This window comes from Idiotropiscis lumnitzeri, chromosome 22 (genome assembly GCF_059441095.1).
Source record: "Idiotropiscis lumnitzeri isolate Australia: NSW breed Sydney's pygmy pipehorse chromosome 22, RoL_Ilum_1.0, whole genome shotgun sequence".
Classification (NCBI taxonomy): domain Eukaryota; kingdom Metazoa; phylum Chordata; class Actinopteri; order Syngnathiformes; family Syngnathidae; genus Idiotropiscis; species Idiotropiscis lumnitzeri.
The window spans coordinates 8,814,842-8,839,330 of NC_142412.1; positions in this window are offsets into that span (position 1 = coordinate 8,814,842).

Genomic DNA, 24,489 nt, shown 5'->3' on the forward strand with positions numbered 1-24,489 from the left:
CAGGCGTTGCGTTCAGGTCGCAGTCTCCCCAGGAGGCGTGGTTTAGAATCCCACCTCAGACAGAGCCCATTGAAAGTACCAAGCAATAACAAAGCAAACAAAGTCAAGAGAGCATTACCAGTTGCCAGGATGGCAGAGCGGTCTAAGGCGTTGCGTTCAGGTCGCAGTCTCCCCAGGAGGCGTGGGTTCGAATCCCGCCTCTGACAGAGCCCATTGAACGTACCGAGCAAGAAAAAAGCAAACACAGTCAAGAGAGCATTACCAGCTGCCAGGATGGCAGTGTGGTCTAAGGCGTTGCGTTCAGGTCGCAGTCTCCCCAGGAGGCGTGGGTTCGAATCCCACCTCAGACAGAGCCCATTGAAAGTACCAAGCAATAACAAAGCAAACACAGTCAAGAGAGCATTACCAGTTGCCAGGATGGCAGAGCGGTCTTAGGCGTTGCGTTCAGGTCGCAGTCTCCCCAGGAGGCGTGGGTTCGAATCCCACCTCAGACAGAGACCATTGAAAGTACCAAGTGATAACAAAGCAAACAAAGTCAAGAGAGCATTACCAGTTGCCAGGATGGCATAGCGGTCTAAGGCGTTGCGTTCAGGTCGCAGTCTCCCCAGGAGGCGAGGGTTCGAATCCCACCTCAGACAGAGCCCATTGAAAGTACCAAGCAATAACAAAGCAAACACAGTCAAGAGAGAATTACCAGTTGCCAGGATGGCAGAGCGGTCTAAGGCGTTGCGTTCAGGTCGCAGTCTCCCCAGGAGGCGTGGGTTCGAATCCCACCTCAGACAGTGCCCATTGAAAGTACCAAGCAAGAACAAAGCAAACACATTCAAGAGAGCATTCCCAGATGCCAGGATGGCAGAGTGGTCTAAGGCGTTGCGTTCAGGTTGCAGTCTCCCCAGGTGGCGTCGGTTCGAATCCCACCTCAGACTTAGCCCATTGAAAGTACCAAGCAAGAACAAAGCAAACACAGTCATAAGAGCATTACGAGGTGCCAGGATGGCAGAGCGGTCTAAGGCGTTGCGTTCAGGTCGCAGTCTCCCCAGGAGGCGTGGGTTGAATCCCACCTCAGACAGTGCCCATTGAAAGTACCAAGTAAGAACAAAGCAAACACATTCAAGAGTGCATTACCAGATGCCAGGATGGCAGAGCGGTCTAAGGCGTTGCGTTCAGGTTGCAGTCACCCCAGGAGGCGTGGGTTCGAATCCCACCTCAGACAGAGCCCATTGAAAGTACCAAGCGAGAAAAAAGGAAACACAGTCAAGAGAGCATTACCAAATGCCAGGATGGCAGAGCGGTCGAAGGCGTTGCGTTCAGGTCGCAGTCTCCCCAGGAGGCGTGGGTTCGAATCCCACCTCAGACAGATCCCATTGAAAGTACCAAGCAATAACAAAGCAAAGACAGTCAAGAGAGCATTACCAGTTGCCAGGATGGCAGAGCGGTCTCAGGCGTTGCGTTCAGGTCGCAGTCTCCCCAGGAGGCGTGGTTTAGAATCCCACCTCAGACAGAGCCCATTGAAAGTACCAAGCAATAACAAAGCAAACAAAGTCAAGAGAGCATTACCAGTTGCCAGGATGGCAGAGCGGTCTAAGGCGTTGCGTTCAGGTCGCAGTCTCCCCAGGAGGCGTGGGTTCGAATCCCGCCTCAGACAGAGCCCATTGAACGTACCAAGCAAGAAAAAAGCAAACACAGTCAAGAGAGCATTACCAGTTGCCAGGATGGCAGAGCGGTCTAAGGCGTTGCGTTCAGGTCGCATTCTCCCCAGGAGGCGTGGGTTCGAATCCCGCCTCTGACAGAGCCCATTGAACGTACCGAGCAAGAAACAAGCAAACACAGTCAAGAGAGCATTACCAGCTGCCAGGATGGCAGTGTGGTCTAAGGCGTTGCGTTCAGGTCGCAGTCTCCCCAGGAGGCGTGGGTTCGAATCCCACCTCAGACAGAGCCCATTGAAAGTACCAAGCAATAACAAAGCAAACACAGTCAAGGGAGCATTACCAGTTGCCAGGATGGCAGAGCGGTCTAAGGCGTTGCGTTCAGGTCGCAGTCTCCCCAGGAGGCGTGGGTTCGAATCCCACCTCAGACAGAGACCATTGAAAGTACCAAGTGATAACAAAGCAAACAAAGTCAAGAGAGCATTACCAGTTGCCAGGATGGCATACCGGTCTAAGGCGTTGCGTTCAGGTCGCAGTCTCCCCAGGAGGCGAGGGTTCGAATCCCACCTCAGACAGAGCCCATTGAAAGTACCAAGCAATAACAAAGCAAACACAGTCAAGAGAGAATTACCAGTTGCCAGGATGGCAGAGCGGTCTAAGGCGTTGCGTTCAGGTCGCAGTCTCCCCAGGAGGCGTGGGTTCGAATCCCACCTCAGACAGTGCCCATTGAAAGTACCAAGCAAGAACAAAGCAAACACATTCAAGAGAGCATTCCCAGATGCCAGGATGGCAGAGTGGTCTAAGGCGTTGCGTTCAGGTTGCAGTCTCCCCAGGTGGCGTCGGTTCGAATCCCACCTCAGACATAGCCCATTGAAAGTACCAAGCAAGAACAAAGCAAACACAGTCATAAGAGCATTACGAGGTGCCAGGATGGCAGAGCGGTCTAAGGCGTTGCGTTCAGGTCGCAGTCTCCCCAGGAGGCGTGGGTTGAATCCCACCTCAGACAGTGACCATTGAAAGTACCAAGTAAGAACAAAGCAAACACATTCAAGAGTGCATTACCAGATGCCAGGATGGCAGAGCGGTCTAAGGCGTTGCGTTCAGGTTGCAGTCACCCCAGGAGGCGTGGGTTCGAATCCCACCTCAGACAGAGCCCATTGAAAGTACCAAGCGAGAAAAAAGCAAACACAGTCAAGAGAGCATTACCAGTTGCCAGGATGGCAGAGCGGTCTAAGGCGTTGCGTTCAGGTTGCAGTCACCCCAGGAGGCGTGGGTTCGAATCCCACCTCAGACAGAGCCCATTGAAAGTACCAAGCGAGAAAAAAGCAAACACAGTCAAAAGAGCATTACCAATTGCCAGGATGGCAGAGCGGTCTAAGGCGTTGCGTTCAGGTCGCAGTCACCCCAGGAGGCGTGGGTTCGAATCCAACCTCAGACAGAGCCCATTGAAAGTACCAAGCAAGAACAAAGCAAACACATTCAAGAGAGCATTACCAGATGCCAGGATGGCAGAGTGGTCTAAGGCGTTGCGTTCAGGTTGCAGTCACCCCAGGAGGCGTGGTTTCGAATCCCACCTCAGACAGAGCCCATTGAAAGTACCAAGCAAGAACAAAGCAAACACAGTCATAAGAGCATTACGAGGTGCCAGGATGGCAGAGGGGTCTAAGGCGTTGCGTTCAGGTCGCAGTCTCCCCAGGAGGCGTGGGTTGAATCCCACCTCAGACAGTGCCCATTGAAAGTACCAAGCAAGAACAAAGCAAACATATTCAAGAGAGCATTACCAGATGCCAGGATGGCAGAGCGGTCTAAGGCGTTGCGTTCAGGTCGCAGTCTCCCCAGGAGGCGTGGTTTCGAATCCCACCTCAGACAGTGCCCATTGAAAGTACCAAGCAAGAACAAAGCAAACACAGTCAAGAGAGCATTACCAAATGCCAGGATGGCAGAGCGGTCGAAGGCGTTGCGTTCAGGTCGCAGTCTCCCCAGGAGGCGTGGGTTCGAATCCCACCTCAGACAGATCCCATTGAAAGTACCAAGCAATAACAAAGCAAAGACAGTCAAGAGAGCATTACCAGTTGCCAGGATGGCAGAGCGGTCTCAGGCGTTGCGTTCAGGTCGCAGTCTCCCCAGGAGGCGTGGTTTAGAATCCCACCTCAGACAGAGCCCATTGAAAGTACCAAGCAATAACAAAGCAAACAAAGTCAAGAGAGCATTACCAGTTGCCAGGATGGCAGAGCGGTCTAAGGCGTTGCGTTCAGGTCGCAGTCTCCCCAGGAGGCGTGGGTTCGAATCCCGCCTCTGACAGAGCCCATTGAACGTACCGAGCAAGAAAAAAGCAAACACAGTCAAGAGAGCATTACCAGCTGCCAGGATGGCAGTGTGGTCTAAGGCGTTGCGTTCAGGTCGCAGTCTCCCCAGGAGGCGTGGGTTCGAATCCCACCTCAGACAGAGCCCATTGAAAGTACCAAGCAATAACAAAGCAAACACAGTCAAGAGAGCATTACCAGTTGCCAGGATGGCAGAGCGGTCTTAGGCGTTGCGTTCAGGTCGCAGTCTCCCCAGGAGGCGTGGGTTCGAATCCCACCTCAGACAGAGACCATTGAAAGTACCAAGTGATAACAAAGCAAACAAAGTCAAGAGAGCATTACCAGTTGCCAGGATGGCATAGCGGTCTAAGGCGTTGCGTTCAGGTCGCAGTCTCCCCAGGAGGCGAGGGTTCGAATCCCACCTCAGACAGAGCCCATTGAAAGTACCAAGCAATAACAAAGCAAACACAGTCAAGAGAGAATTACCAGTTGCCAGGATGGCAGAGCGGTCTAAGGCGTTGCGTTCAGGTCGCAGTCTCCCCAGGAGGCGTGGGTTCGAATCCCACCTCAGACAGTGCCCATTGAAAGTACCAAGCAAGAACAAAGCAAACACATTCAAGAGAGCATTCCCAGATGCCAGGATGGCAGAGTGGTCTAAGGCGTTGCGTTCAGGTTGCAGTCTCCCCAGGTGGCGTCGGTTCGAATCCCACCTCAGACTTAGCCCATTGAAAGTACCAAGCAAGAACAAAGCAAACACAGTCATAAGAGCATTACGAGGTGCCAGGATGGCAGAGCGGTCTAAGGCGTTGCGTTCAGGTCGCAGTCTCCCCAGGAGGCGTGGGTTGAATCCCACCTCAGACAGTGCCCATTGAAAGTACCAAGTAAGAACAAAGCAAACACATTCAAGAGTGCATTACCAGATGCCAGGATGGCAGAGCGGTCTAAGGCGTTGCGTTCAGGTTGCAGTCACCCCAGGAGGCGTGGGTTCGAATCCCACCTCAGACAGAGCCCATTGAAAGTACCAAGCGAGAAAAAAGGAAACACAGTCAAGAGAGCATTACCAAATGCCAGGATGGCAGAGCGGTCGAAGGCGTTGCGTTCAGGTCGCAGTCTCCCCAGGAGGCGTGGGTTCGAATCCCACCTCAGACAGATCCCATTGAAAGTACCAAGCAATAACAAAGCAAAGACAGTCAAGAGAGCATTACCAGTTGCCAGGATGGCAGAGCGGTCTCAGGCGTTGCGTTCAGGTCGCAGTCTCCCCAGGAGGCGTGGTTTAGAATCCCACCTCAGACAGAGCCCATTGAAAGTACCAAGCAATAACAAAGCAAACAAAGTCAAGAGAGCATTACCAGTTGCCAGGATGGCAGAGCGGTCTAAGGCGTTGCGTTCAGGTCGCAGTCTCCCCAGGAGGCGTGGGTTCGAATCCCGCCTCAGACAGAGCCCATTGAACGTACCAAGCAAGAAAAAAGCAAACACAGTCAAGAGAGCATTACCAGTTGCCAGGATGGCAGAGCGGTCTAAGGCGTTGCGTTCAGGTCGCATTCTCCCCAGGAGGCGTGGGTTCGAATCCCGCCTCTGACAGAGCCCATTGAACGTACCGAGCAAGAAACAAGCAAACACAGTCAAGAGAGCATTACCAGCTGCCAGGATGGCAGTGTGGTCTAAGGCGTTGCGTTCAGGTCGCAGTCTCCCCAGGAGGCGTGGGTTCGAATCCCACCTCAGACAGAGCCCATTGAAAGTACCAAGCAATAACAAAGCAAACACAGTCAAGGGAGCATTACCAGTTGCCAGGATGGCAGAGCGGTCTAAGGCGTTGCGTTCAGGTCGCAGTCTCCCCAGGAGGCGTGGGTTCGAATCCCACCTCAGACAGAGACCATTGAAAGTACCAAGTGATAACAAAGCAAACAAAGTCAAGAGAGCATTACCAGTTGCCAGGATGGCATACCGGTCTAAGGCGTTGCGTTCAGGTCGCAGTCTCCCCAGGAGGCGAGGGTTCGAATCCCACCTCAGACAGAGCCCATTGAAAGTACCAAGCAATAACAAAGCAAACACAGTCAAGAGAGAATTACCAGTTGCCAGGATGGCAGAGCGGTCTAAGGCGTTGCGTTCAGGTCGCAGTCTCCCCAGGAGGCGTGGGTTCGAATCCCACCTCAGACAGTGCCCATTGAAAGTACCAAGCAAGAACAAAGCAAACACATTCAAGAGAGCATTCCCAGATGCCAGGATGGCAGAGTGGTCTAAGGCGTTGCGTTCAGGTTGCAGTCTCCCCAGGTGGCGTCGGTTCGAATCCCACCTCAGACATAGCCCATTGAAAGTACCAAGCAAGAACAAAGCAAACACAGTCATAAGAGCATTACGAGGTGCCAGGATGGCAGAGCGGTCTAAGGCGTTGCGTTCAGGTCGCAGTCTCCCCAGGAGGCGTGGGTTGAATCCCACCTCAGACAGTGACCATTGAAAGTACCAAGTAAGAACAAAGCAAACACATTCAAGAGTGCATTACCAGATGCCAGGATGGCAGAGCGGTCTAAGGCGTTGCGTTCAGGTTGCAGTCACCCCAGGAGGCGTGGGTTCGAATCCCACCTCAGACAGAGCCCATTGAAAGTACCAAGCGAGAAAAAAGCAAACACAGTCAAGAGAGCATTACCAGTTGCCAGGATGGCAGAGCGGTCTAAGGCGTTGCGTTCAGGTTGCAGTCACCCCAGGAGGCGTGGGTTCGAATCCCACCTCAGACAGAGCCCATTGAAAGTACCAAGCGAGAAAAAAGCAAACACAGTCAAAAGAGCATTACCAATTGCCAGGATGGCAGAGCGGTCTAAGGCGTTGCGTTCAGGTCGCAGTCACCCCAGGAGGCGTGGGTTCGAATCCAACCTCAGACAGAGCCCATTGAAAGTACCAAGCAAGAACAAAGCAAACACATTCAAGAGAGCATTACCAGATGCCAGGATGGCAGAGTGGTCTAAGGCGTTGCGTTCAGGTTGCAGTCACCCCAGGAGGCGTGGTTTCGAATCCCACCTCAGACAGAGCCCATTGAAAGTACCAAGCGAGAAAAAAGGAAACACTGTCAAGAGAGCATTACCAAATGCCAGGATGGCAGAGCGGTCGAAGGCGTTGCGTTCAGGTCGCAGTCTCCCCAGGAGGCGTGGGTTCGAATCCCACCTCAGACAGATCCCATTGAAAGTACCAAGCAATAACAAAGCAAAGACAGTCAAGAGAGCATTACCAGTTGCCAGGATGGCAGAGCGGTCTAAGGCGTTGCGTTCAGGTTGCAGTCACCCCAGGAGGCGTGGGTTCGAATCCCACCTCAGACAGAGCCCATTGAAAGTACCAAGCGAGAAAAAAGGAAACACAGTCAAGAGAGCATTACCAAATGCCAGGATGGCAGAGCGGTCGAAGGCGTTGCGTTCAGGTCGCAGTCTCCCCAGGAGGCGTGGGTTCGAATCCCACCTCAGACAGATCCCATTGAAAGTACCAAGCAATAACAAAGCAAAGACAGTCAAGAGAGCATTACCAGTTGCCAGGATGGCAGAGCGGTCTCAGGCGTTGCGTTCAGGTCGCAGTCTCCCCAGGAGGCGTGGTTTAGAATCCCACCTCAGACAGAGCCCATTGAAAGTACCAAGCAATAACAAAGCAAACAAAGTCAAGAGAGCATTACCAGTTGCCAGGATGGCAGAGCGGTCTAAGGCGTTGCGTTCAGGTCGCAGTCTCCCCAGGAGGCGTGGGTTCGAATCCCGCCTCAGACAGAGCCCATTGAACGTACCAAGCAAGAAAAAAGCAAACACAGTCAAGAGAGCATTACCAGTTGCCAGGATGGCAGAGCGGTCTAAGGCGTTGCGTTCAGGTCGCAGTCTCCCCAGGAGGCGTGGGTTCGAATCCCGCCTCTGACAGAGCCCATTGAACGTACCGAGCAAGAAACAAGCAAACACAGTCAAGAGAGCATTACCAGCTGCCAGGATGGCAGTGTGGTCTAAGGCGTTGCGTTCAGGTCGCAGTCTCCCCAGGAGGCGTGGGTTCGAATCCCACCTCAGACAGAGCCCATTGAAAGTACCAAGCAATAACAAAGCAAACACAGTCAAGGGAGCATTACCAGTTGCCAGGATGGCAGAGCGGTCTAAGGCGTTGCGTTCAGGTCGCAGTCTCCCCAGGAGGCGTGGGTTCGAATCCCACCTCAGACAGAGACCATTGAAAGTACCAAGTGATAACAAAGCAAACAAAGTCAAGAGAGCATTACCAGTTGCCAGGATGGCATACCGGTCTAAGGCGTTGCGTTCAGGTCGCAGTCTCCCCAGGAGGCGAGGGTTCGAATCCCACCTCAGACAGAGCCCATTGAAAGTACCAAGCAATAACAAAGCAAACACAGTCAAGAGAGAATTACCAGTTGCCAGGATGGCAGAGCGGTCTAAGGCGTTGCGTTCAGGTCGCAGTCTCCCCAGGAGGCGTGGGTTCGAATCCCACCTCAGACAGTGCCCATTGAAAGTACCAAGCAAGAACAAAGCAAACACATTCAAGAGAGCATTCCCAGATGCCAGGATGGCAGAGTGGTCTAAGGCGTTGCGTTCAGGTTGCAGTCTCCCCAGGTGGCGTCGGTTCGAATCCCACCTCAGACATAGCCCATTGAAAGTACCAAGCAAGAACAAAGCAAACACAGTCATAAGAGCATTACGAGGTGCCAGGATGGCAGAGCGGTCTTAGGCGTTGCGTTCAGGTCGCAGTCTCCCCAGGAGGCGTGGGTTGAATCCCACCTCTGACAGTGCCCATTGAAAGTACCAAGTAAGAACAAAGCAAACACATTCAAGAGTGCATTACCAGATGCCAGGATGGCAGAGCGGTCTAAGGCGTTGCGTTCAGGTTGCAGTCACCCCAGGAGGCGTGGGTTCGAATCCCACCTCAGACAGAGCCCATTGAAAGTACCAAGCGAGAAAAAAGCAAACACAGTCAAGAGAGCATTACCAGTTGCCAGGATGGCAGAGCGGTCTAAGGCGTTGCGTTCAGGTTGCAGTCACCCCAGGAGGCGTGGGCTCGAATCCCACCTCAGACAGAACCCATTGAAAGTACCAAGCGAGAAAAAAGCAAACACAGTCAAGAGAGCATTACCAGTTGCCAGGATGGCAGAGCGGTCTAAGGCGTTGCGTTCAGGTCGCAGTCACCCCAGGAGGCGTGGGTTCGAATCCCACCTCAGACAGAGCCCATTGAAAGTACCAAGCAAGAACAAAGCAAACACATTCAAGAGAGCATTACCAGATGCCAGGATGGCAGAGTGGTCTAAGGCGTTGCGTTCAGGTCGCAGTCTCCCCAGGAGGCGTGGGTTCGAATCCCACCTCAGACAGTGCCCATTGAAAGTACCAAGCAAGAACAAAGCAAACACATTCAAGAGAGCATTCCCAGATGCCAGGATGTCAGAGTGGTCTAAGGCGTTGCGTTCAGGTTGCAGTCTCCCCAGGAGGCTTGGGTTCGAATCCCACCTCAGACAGAGCCCATTGAAAGTACCTAGCAAGAAAAAAGCAAACACAGTCAAGAGAGAGGTACTAGTTGCCAGGATGGCAGAGCGGTCTAAGGCGTTGCGTTCAGGTCGCAGTCTCCCCAGGAGGCGTGGGTTCGAATCCCACCTCAGACAGAGCCCATTGAAAGTACCAAGCAATAACAAAGCAAACACAGTCAAGAGAGCATTACCAGGTGCCAGGATGGCAGAGCGGTCTAAGGCGTTGCGTTCAGGTCGCAGTCTCCCCAGGAGGCGTGGGTTCGAATCCCAAGAACAAAGCAAACACATTCAAGAGAGCATTACCAGATGCCAGGATGGCAGATTGGTCTAAGGCGTTGCGTTCAGGTCGCAGTCTTCCCAGGAGGCGTGGGTTCGAATCCCGCCTCAGACAGAGCCCATTGAAAGTACCAAGCAATAACAAAGCAAACAAAGTCAAGAGAGCATTACCAGTTGCCAGGATGGCAGAGCGGTCTAAGGCGTTGCGTTTAGGTCGCAGTCTCCCCAGGAGGCGTGGGTTCGAATCCCAAGAACAAAGGAAACACAGTCAAGAGAGAGGTACCAGTTGCCAGGATGGCAGAGCGGTCTAAGGCGTTGCGTTCAGGTCGCAGTCTCCCCAGGAGTCGTGGGTTCGAATCCCACCTCAGACAGAGCCCATTGAAAGTACCAAGCAATAACAAAGCAAACACAGTCAAGAGAGCATTACCAGGTGCCAGGATGGCAGAGCGGTCTAAGGCGTTGCGTTCAGGTCGCAGTCTCCCCAGGACGCAGGGGTTCGAATCCCACCTCAGACAGAGCCCATTGAAAGTACCAAGCAAGAACAAAGCAAACACAGTCATAAGAGCATTACGAGGTGCCAGGATGGCAGAGGGGTCTAAGGCGTTGCGTTCAGGTCGCAGTCTCCCCAGGAGGCGTGGGTTGAATCCCACCTCAGACAGTGCCCATTGAAAGTACCAAGCAAGAACAAAGCAAACATATTCAAGAGAGCATTACCAGATGCCAGGATGGCAGAGCGGTCTAAGGCGTTGCGTTCAGGTCGCAGTCTCCCCAGGAGGCGTGGGTTGAATCCCACCTCAGACAGTGCCCATTGAAAGTACCAAGCAATAACAAAGCAAAGACAGTCAAGAGAGCATTACCAGTTGCCAGGATGGCAGAGCGGTCTCAGGCGTTGCGTTCAGGTCGCAGTCTCCCCAGGAGGCGTGGTTTAGAATCCCACCTCAGACAGAGCCCATTGAAAGTACCAAGCAATAACAAAGCAAACAAAGTCAAGAGAGCATTACCAGTTGCCAGGATGGCAGAGCGGTCTAAGGCGTTGCGTTCAGGTCGCAGTCTCCCCAGGAGGCGTGGGTTCAAATCCCGCCTCTGACAGAGCCCATTGAACGTACCGAGCAAGAAAAAAGCAAACACAGTCAAGAGAGCATTACCAGCTGCCAGGATGGCAGTGTGGTCTAAGGCGTTGCGTTCAGGTCGCAGTCTCCCCAGGAGGCGTGGGTTCGAATCCCACCTCAGACAGAGCCCATTGAAAGTACCAAGCAATAACAAAGCAAACACAGTCAAGAGAGCATTACCAGTTGCCAGGATGGCAGAGCGGTCTAAGGCGTTGCGTTCAGGTCGCAGTCTCCCCAGGAGGCGTGGGTTCGAATCCCACCTCAGACAGAGACCATTGAAAGTAGCAAGTGATAACAAAGCAAACACAGTCATAAGAGCATTACGAGGTGCCAGGATGGCAGAGCGGTCTAAGGCGTTGCGTTCAGGTCGCAGTCTCCCCAGGAGGCGTGGGTTCGAATCCCACCTCAGACAGAGCCCATTGAAAGTACCAAGCGAGAAAAAAGCAAACACAGTCAAAAGAGCATTACCAATTGCCAGGATGGCAGAGCGGTCTAAGGCGTTGCGTTCAGGTCGCAGTCACCCCAGGAGGCGTGGGTTCGAATCCAACCTCAGACAGAGCCCATTGAAAGTACCAAGCAAGAACAAAGCAAACACATTCAAGAGAGCATTACCAGATGCCAGGATGGCAGAGTGGTCTAAGGCGTTGCGTTCAGGTCGCAGTCTCCCCAGGAGGCGTGGGTTCGAATCCCACCTCAGACATAGCCCATTGAAAGTACCAAGCAAGAACAAAGCAAACACAGTCATAAGAGCATTACGAGGTGCCAGGATGGCAGAGCGGTCTAAGGCGTTGCGTTCAGGTCGCAGTCTCCCCAGGAGGCGTGGGTTGAATCCCACCTCAGACAGTGACCATTGAAAGTACCAAGTAAGAACAAAGCAAACACATTCAAGAGTGCATTACCAGATGCCAGGATGGCAGAGCGGTCTAAGGCGTTGCGTTCAGGTTGCAGTCACCCCAGGAGGCGTGGGTTCGAATCCCACCTCAGACAGAGCCCATTGAAAGTACCAAGCGAGAAAAAAGCAAACACAGTCAAGAGAGCATTACCAGTTGCCAGGATGGCAGAGCGGTCTAAGGCGTTGCGTTCAGGTTGCAGTCACCCCAGGAGGCGTGGGTTCGAATCCCACCTCAGACAGAGCCCATTGAAAGTACCAAGCGAGAAAAAAGCAAACACAGTCAAAAGAGCATTACCAATTGCCAGGATGGCAGAGCGGTCTAAGGCGTTGCGTTCAGGTCGCAGTCACCCCAGGAGGCGTGGGTTCGAATCCAACCTCAGACAGAGCCCATTGAAAGTACCAAGCAAGAACAAAGCAAACACATTCAAGAGAGCATTACCAGATGCCAGGATGGCAGAGTGGTCTAAGGCGTTGCGTTCAGGTCGCAGTCTCCCCAGGAGGCGTGGGTTCGAATCCCACCTCAGACAGTGCCCATTGAAAGTACCAAGCAAGAACAAAGCAAACACATTCAAGAGAGCATTCCCAGATGCCAGGATGGCAGAGTGGTCTAAGGCGTTGCGTTCAGGTTGCAGTCTCCCCAGGAGGCGTGGGTTCGAATCCCACCTCAGACAGAGCCCATTGAAAGTACCTAGCAAGAAAAAAGCAAACACAGTCAAGAGAGCATTACCAGGTGCCAGGATGGCAGAGCGGTCTAAGGCGTTGCGTTCAGGTCGCAGTCTCCCCAGGAGGCGTGGGTTCGAATCCCAAGAACAAAGCAAACACATTCAAGAGAGCATTACCAGATGCCAGGATGGCAGATTGGTCTAAGGCGTTGCGTTCAGGTCGCAGTCTCCCCAGGAGGCGTGGGTTCGAATCCCAAGAACAAAGCAAACACATTCAAGAGAGCATTACCAGATGCCAGGATGGCAGAGCGGTCTAAGGCGTTGCGTTCAGGTCGCAGTCTCCCCAGGAGGCGTGGGTTCGAATCCCAAGAACAAAGGAAACACAGTCAAGAGAGAGGTACCAGTTGCCAGGATGGCAGAGCGGTCTAAGGCGTTGCGTTCAGGTCGCAGTCTCCCCAGGAGTCGTGGGTTCGAATCCCACCTCAGACAGAGCCCATTGAAAGTACCAAGCAATAACAAAGCAAACACAGTCAAGGGAGCATTACCAGGTGCCAGGATGGCAGAGCGGTCTAAGGCGTTGCGTTCAGGTCGCAGTCTCCCCAGGACGCAGGGGTTCGAATCCCACCTCAGACAGAGCCCATTGAAAGTACCAAGCAAGAACAAAGCAAACACAGTCATAAGAGCATTACGAGGTGCCAGGATGGCAGAGGGGTCTAAGGCGTTGCGTTCAGGTCGCAGTCTCCCCAGGAGGCGTGGGTTGAATCCCACCTCAGACAGTGCCCATTGAAAGTACCAAGCAAGAACAAAGCAAACATATTCAAGAGAGCATTACCAGATGCCAGGATGGCAGAGCGGTCTAAGGCGTTGCGTTCAGGTCGCAGTCTCCCCAGGAGGCGTGGTTTCGAATCCCACCTCAGACAGTGCCCATTGAACGTACCGAGCAAGAAAAAAGCAAACACAGTCAAGAGAGCATTACCAGCTGCCAGGATGGCAGTGTGGTCTAAGGCGTTGCGTTCAGGTCGCAGTCTCCCCAGGAGGCGTGGGTTCGAATCCCACCTCAGACAGAGCCCATTGAAAGTACCAAGCAATAACAAAGCAAACACAGTCAAGAGAGCATTACCAGTTGCCAGGATGGCAGAGCGGTCTAAGGCGTTGCGTTCAGGTCGCAGTCTCCCCAGGAGGCGTGGGTTCGAATCCCACCTCAGACAGAGACCATTGAAAGTAGCAAGTGATAACAAAGCAAACAAAGTCAAGAGAGCATTACCAGTTGCCAGGATGGCATAGCGGTCTAAGGCGTTGCGTTCAGGTCGCAGTCTCCCCAGGAGGCGAGGGTTCGAATCCCACCTCAGACAGAGCCCATTGAAAGTACCAAGCAATCACAAAGCAAACACAGTCAAGAGAGAATTACCAGTTGCCAGGATGGCAGAGCGGTCTAAGGCGTTGCGTTCAGGTCGCAGTCTCCCCAGGAGGCGTGGGTTCGAATCCCACCTCAGACAGTGCCCATTGAAAGTACCAAGCAAGAACAAAGCAAACACATTCAAGAGAGCATTCCCAGATGCCAGGATGGCAGAGTGGTCTAAGGCGTTGCGTTCAGGTTGCAGTCTCCCCAGGTGGCGTCGGTTCGAATCCCACCTCAGACATAGCCCATTGAAAGTACCAAGCAAGAACAAAGCAAACACAGTCATAAGAGCATTACGAGGTGCCAGGATGGCAGAGCGGTCTAAGGCGTTGCGTTCAGGTCGCAGTCTCCCCAGGAGGCGTGGGTTGAATCCCACCTCAGACAGTGACCATTGAAAGTACCAAGTAAGAACAAAGCAAACACATTCAAGAGTGCATTACCAGATGCCAGGATGGCAGAGCGGTCTAAGGCGTTGCGTTCAGGTTGCAGTCACCCCAGGAGGCGTGGGTTCGAATCCCACCTCAGACAGAGCCCATTGAAAGTACCAAGCGAGAAAAAAGCAAACACAGTCAAGAGAGCATTACCAGTTGCCAGGATGGCAGAGCGGTCTAAGGCGTTGCGTTCAGGTTGCAGTCACCCCAGGAGGCGTGGGTTCGAATCCCACCTCAGACAGAGCCCATTGAAAGTACCAAGCGAGAAAAAAGCAAACACAGTCAAAAGAGCATTACCAATTGCCAGGATGGCAGAGCGGTCTAAGGCGTTGCGTTCAGGTCGCAGTCACCCCAGGAGGCGTGGGTTCGAATCCAACCTCAGACAGAGCCCATTGAAAGTACCAAGCAAGAACAAAGCAAACACATTCAAGAGAGCATTACCAGATGCCAGGATGGCAGAGTGGTCTAAGGCGTTGCGTTCAGGTCGCAGTCTCCCCAGGAGGCGTGGGTTCGAATCCCACCTCAGACAGTGCCCATTGAAAGTACCAAGCAAGAACAAAGCAAACACATTCAAGAGAGCATTCCCAGATGCCAGGATGGCAGAGTGGTCTAAGGCGTTGCGTTCAGGTTGCAGTCTCCCCAGGAGGCGTGGGTTCGAATCCCACCTCAGACAGAGCCCATTGAAAGTACCTAGCAAGAAAAAAGCAAACACAGTCAAGAGAGCATTACCAGGTGCCAGGATGGCAGAGCGGTCTAAGGCGTTGCGTTCAGGTCGCAGTCTCCCCAGGAGGCGTGGGTTCGAATCCCAAGAACAAAGCAAACACATTCAAGAGAGCATTACCAGATGCCAGGATGGCAGATTGGTCTAAGGCGTTGCGTTCAGGTCGCAGTCTCCCCAGGAGGCGTGGGTTCGAATCCCAAGAACAAAGCAAACACATTCAAGAGAGCATTACCAGATGCCAGGATGGCAGAGCGGTCTAAGGCGTTGCGTTCAGGTCGCAGTCTCCCCAGGAGGCGTGGGTTCGAATCCCAAGAACAAAGGAAACACAGTCAAGAGAGAGGTACCAGTTGCCAGGATGGCAGAGCGGTCTAAGGCGTTGCGTTCAGGTCGCAGTCTCCCCAGGAGTCGTGGGTTCGAATCCCACCTCAGACAGAGCCCATTGAAAGTACCAAGCAATAACAAAGCAAACACAGTCAAGGGAGCATTACCAGGTGCCAGGATGGCAGAGCGGTCTAAGGCGTTGCGTTCAGGTCGCAGTCTCCCCAGGACGCAGGGGTTCGAATCCCACCTCAGACAGAGCCCATTGAAAGTACCAAGCAAGAACAAAGCAAACACAGTCATAAGAGCATTACGAGGTGCCAGGATGGCAGAGGGGTCTAAGGCGTTGCGTTCAGGTCGCAGTCTCCCCAGGAGGCGTGGGTTGAATCCCACCTCAGACAGTGCCCATTGAAAGTACCAAGCAAGAACAAAGCAAACATATTCAAGAGAGCATTACCAGATGCCAGGATGGCAGAGCGGTCTAAGGCGTTGCGTTCAGGTCGCAGTCTCCCCAGGAGGCGTGGTTTCGAATCCCACCTCAGACAGTGCCCATTGAACGTACCGAGCAAGAAAAAAGCAAACACAGTCAAGAGAGCATTACCAGCTGCCAGGATGGCAGTGTGGTCTAAGGCGTTGCGTTCAGGTCGCAGTCTCCCCAGGAGGCGTGGGTTCGAATCCCACCTCAGACAGAGCCCATTGAAAGTACCAAGCAATAACAAAGCAAACACAGTCAAGAGAGCATTACCAGTTGCCAGGATGGCAGAGCGGTCTAAGGCGTTGCGTTCAGGTCGCAGTCTCCCCAGGAGGCGTGGGTTCGAATCCCACCTCAGACAGAGACCATTGAAAGTACCAAGTGATAACAAAGCAAACAAAGTCAAGAGAGCATTACCAGTTGCCAGGATGGCATAGCGGTCTAAGGCGTTGCGTTCAGGTCGCAGTCTCCCCAGGAGGCGAGGGTTCGAATCCCACCTCAGACAGAGCCCATTGAAAGTACCAAGCAATAACAAAGCAAACACAGTCAAGAGAGAATTACCAGTTGCCAGGATGGCAGAGCGGTCTAAGGCGTTGCGTTCAGGTCGCAGTCTCCCCAGGAGGCGTGGGTTCGAATCCCACCTCAGACAGTGCCCATTGAAAGTACCAAGCAAGAACAAAGCAAAAACATTCAAGAGAGCATTCCCAGATGCCAGGATGGCAGAGTGGTCTAAGGCGTTGCGTTCAGGTTGCAGTCTCCCCAGGTGGCGTCGGTTCGAATCCCACCTCAGACATAGCCCATTGAAAGTACCAAGCAAGAACAAAGCAAACACAGTCATAAGAGCATTACGAGGTGCCAGGATGGCAGAGCGGTCTAAGGCGTTGCGTTCAGGTCGCAGTCTCCCCAGGAGGCGTGGGTTGAATCCCACCTCAGACAGTGACCATTGAAAGTACCAAGTAAGAACAAAGCAAACACATTCAAGAGTGCATTACCAGATGCTAGGATGGCAGAGCGGTCTAAGGCGTTGCGTTCAGGTTGCAGTCACCCCAGGAGGCGTGGGTTCGAATCCCACCTCAGACAGAGCCCATTGAAAGTACCAAGCGAGAAAAAAGCAAACACAGTCAAGAGAGCATTACCAGTTGCCAGGATGGCAGAGCGGTCTAAGGCGTTGCGTTCAGGTTGCAGTCACCCCAGGAGGCGTGGGTTCGAATCCCACCTCAGACAGAGCCCATTGAAAGTACCAAGCGAGAAAAAAGCAAACACAGTCAAAAGAGCATTACCAATTGCCAGGATGGCAGAGCGGTCTAAGGCGTTGCGTTCAGGTCGCAGTCACCCCAGGAGGCGTGGGTTCGAATCCAACCTCAGACAGAGCCCATTGAAAGTACCAAGCAAGAACAAAGCAAACACATTCAAGAGAGCATTACCAGATGCCAGGATGGCAGAGTGGTCTAAGGCGTTGCGTTCAGGTCGCAGTCTCCCCAGGAGGCGTGGGTTCGAATCCCACCTCAGACAGTGCCCATTGAAAGTACCAAGCAAGAACAAAGCAAACACATTCAAGAGAGCATTCCCAGATGCCAGGATGGCAGAGTGGTCTAAGGCGTTGCATTCAGGTTGCAGTCTCCCCAGGAGGCGTGGGTTCGAATCCCACCTCAGACAGAGCCCATTGAAAGTACCTAGCAATAACAAAGCAAACACAGTCAAGAGAGCATTACCAGGTGCCAGGATGGCAGAGCGGTCTAAGGCGTTGCGTTCAGGTCGCAGTCTCCCCAGGAGGCGTGGGTTCGAATCCCAAGAACAAAGCAAACACATTCAAGAGAGCATTACCAGATGCCAGGATGGCAGATTGGTCTAAGGCGTTGCGTTCAGGTCGCAGTCTTCCCAGGAGGCGTGGGTTCGAATCCCGCCTCAGACAGAGCCCATTGAAAGTACCAAGCAATAACAAAGCAAACAAAGTCAAGAGAGCATTACCAGTTGCCAGGATGGCAGAGCGGTCTAAGGCGTTGCGTTCAGGTCGCAGTCTCCCCAGGAGGCGTGGGTTCGAATCCCAAGAACAAAGGAAACTCAGTCAAGAGAGAGGTACCAGTTGCCAGGATGGCAGAGCGGTCTAAGGCGTTGCGTTCAGGTCGCAGTCTCCCCAGGAGTCGTGGGTTCGAATCCCACCTCAGACAGAGCCCATTGAAAGTACCAAGCAATAACAAAGCAAACACAGTCAAGAGAGCATTACCAGGTGCCAGGATGGCAGAGCGGTCTAAGGCGTTGCGTTCAGGTCGCAGTCTCCCCAGGACGCAGGGGTTCGAATCCCACCTCAGACAGAGCCCATTGAAAGTACCAAGCAAGAACAAAGCAAACACAGTCATAAGAGCATTACGAGGTGCCAGGATGGCAGAGGGGTCTAAGGCGTTGCGTTCAGGTCGCAGTCTCCCCAGGAGGCGTGGTTTCGAATCCCACCTCAGACAGTGCCCATTGAAAGTACCAAGCAAGAACAAAGCAAACACAGTCAAGAGAGCATTCCCAGATGCCAGGATGGCAGAGTGGTCTAAGGCGTTGCGTTCAGGTTGCAGTCTCCCCAGGAGGCGTGGGTTCGAATCCCACCTCAGACAGAGCCCATTGAAAGTACCAAGCGAGAAAAAAGCAAACACAGTCAAAAGAGCATTACCAATTGCCAGGATGGCAGAGCGGTCTAAGGCGTTGCGTTCAGGTCGCAGATGGCAGAGCGGTCTAAGGCGTTGCGTTCAGGTTGCAGTCACCCCAGGAGGCGTGGGTTCGAATCCCACCTCAGACAGAGCCCATTGAAAGTACCAAGCGAGAAAAAAGCAAACACAGTCAAGAGAGCATTACCAGTTGCCAGGATGGCAGAGCGGTCTAAGGCGTTGCGTTCAGGTTGCAGTCACCCCAGGAGGCGTGGGTTCGAATCCCACCTCAGACAGAGCCCATTGAAAGTACCAAGCGAGAAAAAAGCAAACACAGTCAAAAGAGCATTACCAATTGCCAGGATGGCAGAGCGGTCTAAGGCGTTGCGTTTAGGTCGCAGTCACCCCAGGAGGCGTGGGTTCGAATCCCACCTCAGACAGAGCCCATTGAAAGTACCAAGCAAGAACAAAGCAAACACATTCAAGAGAGCATTACCAGATGCCAGGATGGCAGAGTGGTCTAAGGCGTTGCGTTCAGGTCGCAGTCTCCCCAGGAGGCGTGGGTTCGAATCCCACCTCAGACAGTGCCCATTGAAAGTACCAAGCAAGAACAAAGCAAACACATTCAAGAGAGCATTCCCAGATGCCAGGATGGCAGAGTGGTCTAAGGCGTTGCGTTCAGGTTGCAGTCTCCCCAGGAGGCGTGGGTTCGAATCCCACCTCAGACAGAGGCCATTGAAAGTACCTAGCAAGAAAAAAGCAAACACAGTCAAGAGAGGGGTACCAGTTGCCAGGATGGCAGAGCGGTCTAAGGCGTTGCGTTCAGGTCGCAGTCTCCCCAGGAGGCATGGGTTCGAATCCCACCTCAGACAGAGCCCATTGAAAGTACCAAGCAATAACAAAGCAAAGACAGTCAAGAGAGCATTACCAGGTGCCAGGATGGCAGAGCGGTCTAAGGCGTTGCGTTCAGGTCGCAGTCTCCCCAGGAGGCGTGGGTTCGAATCCCAAGAACAAAGCAAACACATTCAAGAGAGCATTACCAGATGCCAGGATGGCAGAGTGGTCTAAGGCGTTGCGTTCAGGTCGCAGTCTTCCCAGGAGGCGTGGGTTCGAATCCCGCCTCAGACAGAGCCCATTGAAAGTACCAAGCAATAACAAAGCAAACAAAGTCAAGAGAGCATTACCAGTTGCCAGGATGGCAGAGCGGTCTAAGGCGTTGCGTTCAGGTCGCAGTCTCCCCAGGAGGCGTGGGTTCGAATCCCAAGAACAAAGCAAACACATTCAAGAGAGCATTACCAGATGCCAGGATGGCAGATTGGTCTAAGGCGTTGCGTTCAGGTCGCAGTCTTCCCAGGAGGCGTGGGTTCGAATCCCGCCTCAGACAGAGCCCATTGAAAGTACCAAGCAATAACAAAGCAAACAAAGTCAAGAGAGCATTACCAGTTGCCAGGATGGCAGAGCGGTCTAAGGCGTTGCGTTCAGGTCGCAGTCTCCCCAGGAGGCGTGGGTTCGAATCCCAAGAACAAAGGAAACACAGTCAAGAGAGAGGTACCAGTTGCCAGGATGGCAGAGCGGTCTAAGGCGTTGCGTTCAGGTCGCAGTCTCCCCAGGAGTCGTGGGTTCGAATCCCACCTCAGACAGAGCCCATTGAAAGTACCAAGCAATAACAAAGCAAACACAGTCAAGAGAGCATTACCAGGTGCCAGGATGGCAGAGCGGTCTAAGGCGTTGCGTTCAGGTCGCAGTCTCCCCAGGACGCAGGGGTTCGAATCCCACCTCAGACAGAGCCCATTGAAAGTACCAAGCAAGAACAAAGCAAACACAGTCATAAGAGCATTACGAGGTGCCAGGATGGCAGAGGGGTCTAAGGCGTTGCGTTCAGGTCGCAGTCTCCCCAGGAGGCGTGGGTTGAATCCCACCTCAGACAGTGCCCATTGAAAGTACCAAGCAAGAACAAAGCAAACACATTCAAGAGTGCATTACCAGATGCTAGGATGGCAGAGCGGTCTAAGGCGTTGCGTTCAGGTTGCAGTCACCCCAGGAGGCGTGGGTTCGAATCCCACCTCAGACAGAGCCCATTGAAAGTACCAAGCGAGAAAAAAGCAAACACAGTCAAGAGAGCATTACCAGTTGCCAGGATGGCAGAGCGGTCTAAGGCGTTGCGTTCAGGTTGCAGTCACCCCAGGAGGCGTGGGTTCGAATCCCACCTCAGACAGAGCCCATTGAAAGTACCAAGCGAGAAAAAAGCAAACACAGTCAAAAGAGCATTACCAATTGCCAGGATGGCAGAGCGGTCTAAGGCGTTGCGTTCAGGTCGCAGTCACCCCAGGAGGCGTGGGTTCGAATCCAACCTCAGACAGAGCCCATTGAAAGTACCAAGCAAGAACAAAGCAAACACATTCAAGAGAGCATTACCAGATGCCAGGATGGCAGAGTGGTCTAAGGCGTTGCGTTCAGGTCGCAGTCTCCCCAGGAGGCGTGGGTTCGAATCCCACCTCAGACAGTGCCCATTGAAAGTACCAAGCAAGAACAAAGCAAACACATTCAAGAGAGCATTCCCAGATGCCAGGATGGCAGAGTGGTCTAAGGCGTTGCATTCAGGTTGCAGTCTCCCCAGGAGGCGTGGGTTCGAATCCCACCTCAGACAGAGCCCATTGAAAGTACCTAGCAATAACAAAGCAAACACAGTCAAGAGAGCATTACCAGGTGCCAGGATGGCAGAGCGGTCTAAGGCGTTGCGTTCAGGTCGCAGTCTCCCCAGGAGGCGTGGGTTCGAATCCCAAGAACAAAGCAAACACATTCAAGAGAGCATTACCAGATGCCAGGATGGCAGATTGGTCTAAGGCGTTGCGTTCAGGTCGCAGTCTTCCCAGGAGGCGTGGGTTCGAATCCCGCCTCAGACAGAGCCCATTGAAAGTACCAAGCAATAACAAAGCAAACAAAGTCAAGAGAGCATTACCAGTTGCCAGGATGGCAGAGCGGTCTAAGGCGTTGCGTTCAGGTCGCAGTCTCCCCAGGAGGCGTGGGTTCGAATCCCAAGAACAAAGGAAACTCAGTCAAGAGAGAGGTACCAGTTGCCAGGATGGCAGAGCGGTCTAAGGCGTTGCGTTCAGGTCGCAGTCTCCCCAGGAGTCGTGGGTTCGAATCCCACCTCAGACAGAGCCCATTGAAAGTACCAAGCAATAACAAAGCAAACACAGTCAAGAGAGCATTACCAGGTGCCAGGATGGCAGAGCGGTCTAAGGCGTTGCGTTCAGGTCGCAGTCTCCCCAGGACGCAGGGGTTCGAATCCCACCTCAGACAGAGCCCATTGAAAGTACCAAGCAAGAACAAAGCAAACACAGTCATAAGAGCATTACGAGGTGCCAGGATGGCAGAGGGGTCTAAGGCGTTGCGTTCAGGTCGCAGTCTCCCCAGGAGGCGTGGTTTCGAATCCCACCTCAGACAGTGCCCATTGAAAGTACCAAGCAAGAACAAAGCAAACACAGTCAAGAGAGCATTCCCAGATGCCAGGATGGCAGAGTGGTCTAAGGCGTTGCGTTCAGGTTGCAGTCTCCCCAGGAGGCGTGGGTTCGAATCCCACCTCAGACAGAGCCCATTGAAAGTACCAAGCGAGAAAAAAGCAAACACAGTCAAAAGAGCATTACCAATTGCCAGGATGGCAGAGCGGTCTAAGGCGTTGCGTTCAGGTCGCAGATGGCAGAGCGGTCTAAGGCGTTGCGTTCAGGTTGCAGTCACCCCAGGAGGCGTGGGTTCGAATCCCACCTCAGACAGAGCCCATTGAAAGTACCAAGCGAGAAAAAAGCAAACACAGTCAAGAGAGCATTACCAGTTGCCAGGATGGCAGAGCGGTCTAAGGCGTTGCGTTCAGGTTGCAGTCACCCCAGGAGGCGTGGGTTCGAATCCCACCTCAGACAGAGCCCATTGAAAGTACCAAGCGAGAAAAAAGCAAACACAGTCAAAAGAGCATTACCAATTGCCAGGATGGCAGAGCGGTCTAAGGCGTTGCGTTTAGGTCGCAGTCACCCCAGGAGGCGTGGGTTCGAATCCCACCTCAGACAGAGCCCATTGAAAGTACCAAGCAAGAACAAAGCAAACACAGTCATAAGAGCATTACAAGGTGCCAGGATGGCAGAGCGGTCTAAGGCGTTGCGTTCAGGTCGCAGTCTCCCCAGGAGGCGTGGGTTCGAATCCCACCTCAGACAGTGCCCATTGAAAGTACCAAGCAAGAACAAAGCAAACACATTCAAGAGAGCATTCCCAGATGCCAGGATGGCAGAGTGGTCTAAGGCGTTGCGTTCAGGTTGCAGTCTCCCCAGGAGGCGTGGGTTCGAATCCCACCTCAGACAGAGGCCATTGAAAGTACCTAGCAAGAAAAAAGCAAACACAGTCAAGAGAGGGGTACCAGTTGCCAGGATGGCAGAGCGGTCTAAGGCGTTGCGTTCAGGTCGCAGTCTCCCCAGGAGGCATGGGTTCGAATCCCACCTCAGACAGAGCCCATTGAAAGTACCAAGCAATAACAAAGCAAAGACAGTCAAGAGAGCATTACCAGGTGCCAGGATGGCAGAGCGGTCTAAGGCGTTGCGTTCAGGTCGCAGTCTCCCCAGGAGGCGTGGGTTCGAATCCCAAGAACAAAGCAAACACATTCAAGAGAGCATTACCAGATGCCAGGATGGCAGAGTGGTCTAAGGCGTTGCGTTCAGGTCGCAGTCTTCCCAGGAGGCGTGGGTTCGAATCCCGCCTCAGACAGAGCCCATTGAAAGTACCAAGCAATAACAAAGCAAACAAAGTCAAGAGAGCATTACCAGTTGCCAGGATGGCAGAGCGGTCTAAGGCGTTGCGTTCAGGTCGCAGTCTCCCCAGGAGGCGTGGGTTCGAATCCCAAGAACAAAGCAAACACATTCAAGAGAGCATTACCAGATGCCAGGATGGCAGATTGGTCTAAGGCGTTGCGTTCAGGTCGCAGTCTTCCCAGGAGGCGTGGGTTCGAATCCCGCCTCAGACAGAGCCCATTGAAAGTACCAAGCAATAACAAAGCAAACAAAGTCAAGAGAGCATTACCAGTTGCCAGGATGGCAGAGCGGTCTAAGGCGTTGCGTTCAGGTCGCAGTCTCCCCAGGAGGCGTGGGTTCGATTCCCACCTCAGACAGATCCCATTGAAAGTACCAAGCAATAACAAAGCAAAGACAGTCAAGAGAGCATTACCAGTTGCCAGGATGGCAGAGCGGTCTCAGGCGTTGCGTTCAGGTCGCAGTCTCCCCAGGAGGCGTGGTTTAGAATCCCACCTCAGACAGAGCCCATTGAAAGTACCAAGCAATAACAAAGCAAACAAAGTCAAGAGAGCATTACCAGTTGCCAGGATGGCAGAGCGGTCTAAGGCGTTGCGTTCAGGTCGCAGTCTCCCCAGGAGGCGTGGGTTCGAATCCCGCCTCTGACAGAGCCCATTGAACGTACCGAGCAAGAAAAAAGCAAACACAGTCAAGAGAGCATTACCAGCTGCCAGGATGGCAGTGTGGTCTAAGGCGTTGCGTTCAGGTCGCAGTCTCCCCAGGAGGCGTGGGTTCGAATCCCACCTCAGACAGAGACCATTGAAAGTACCAAGCAATAACAAAGCAAACAAAGTCAAGAGAGCATTACCAGTTGCCAGGATGGCAGAGCGGTCTACGGCGTTGCGTTCAGGTCGCAGTCATCCCAGGAGGCGTGGGTTCGAATCCCACCTCAGACAGAGCCCATTGAAAGTACCAAGCAATAACAAAGCAAACAAAGTCAAGAGAGCATTACCAGTTGCCAGGATGGCAGTGTGGTCTAAGGCGTTGCGTTCAGGTCGCAGTCTCCCCAGGAGGCGTGGGTTCGAATCCCACCTCAGACAGAGCCCATTGAAAGTACCAAGCAAAAACAAAGCAAACACAATCAAGAGAGCATTACCAGATGCCAGGATGGCAGAGTGGTCTAAGGCGTTGCGTTCAGGTTGCAGTCTCCCCAGGTGGCGTGGGTTCGAATCCCACCTCAGACATAGCCCATTGAAAGTACCAAGCAAGAACAAAGCAAACACAGTCATAAGAGCATTACAAGGTGCCAGGATGGCAGAGCGGTCTAAGGCGTTGCGTTCAGGTCGCAGTCTCCCCAGGAGGCGTGGGTTGAATCCCACCTCAGA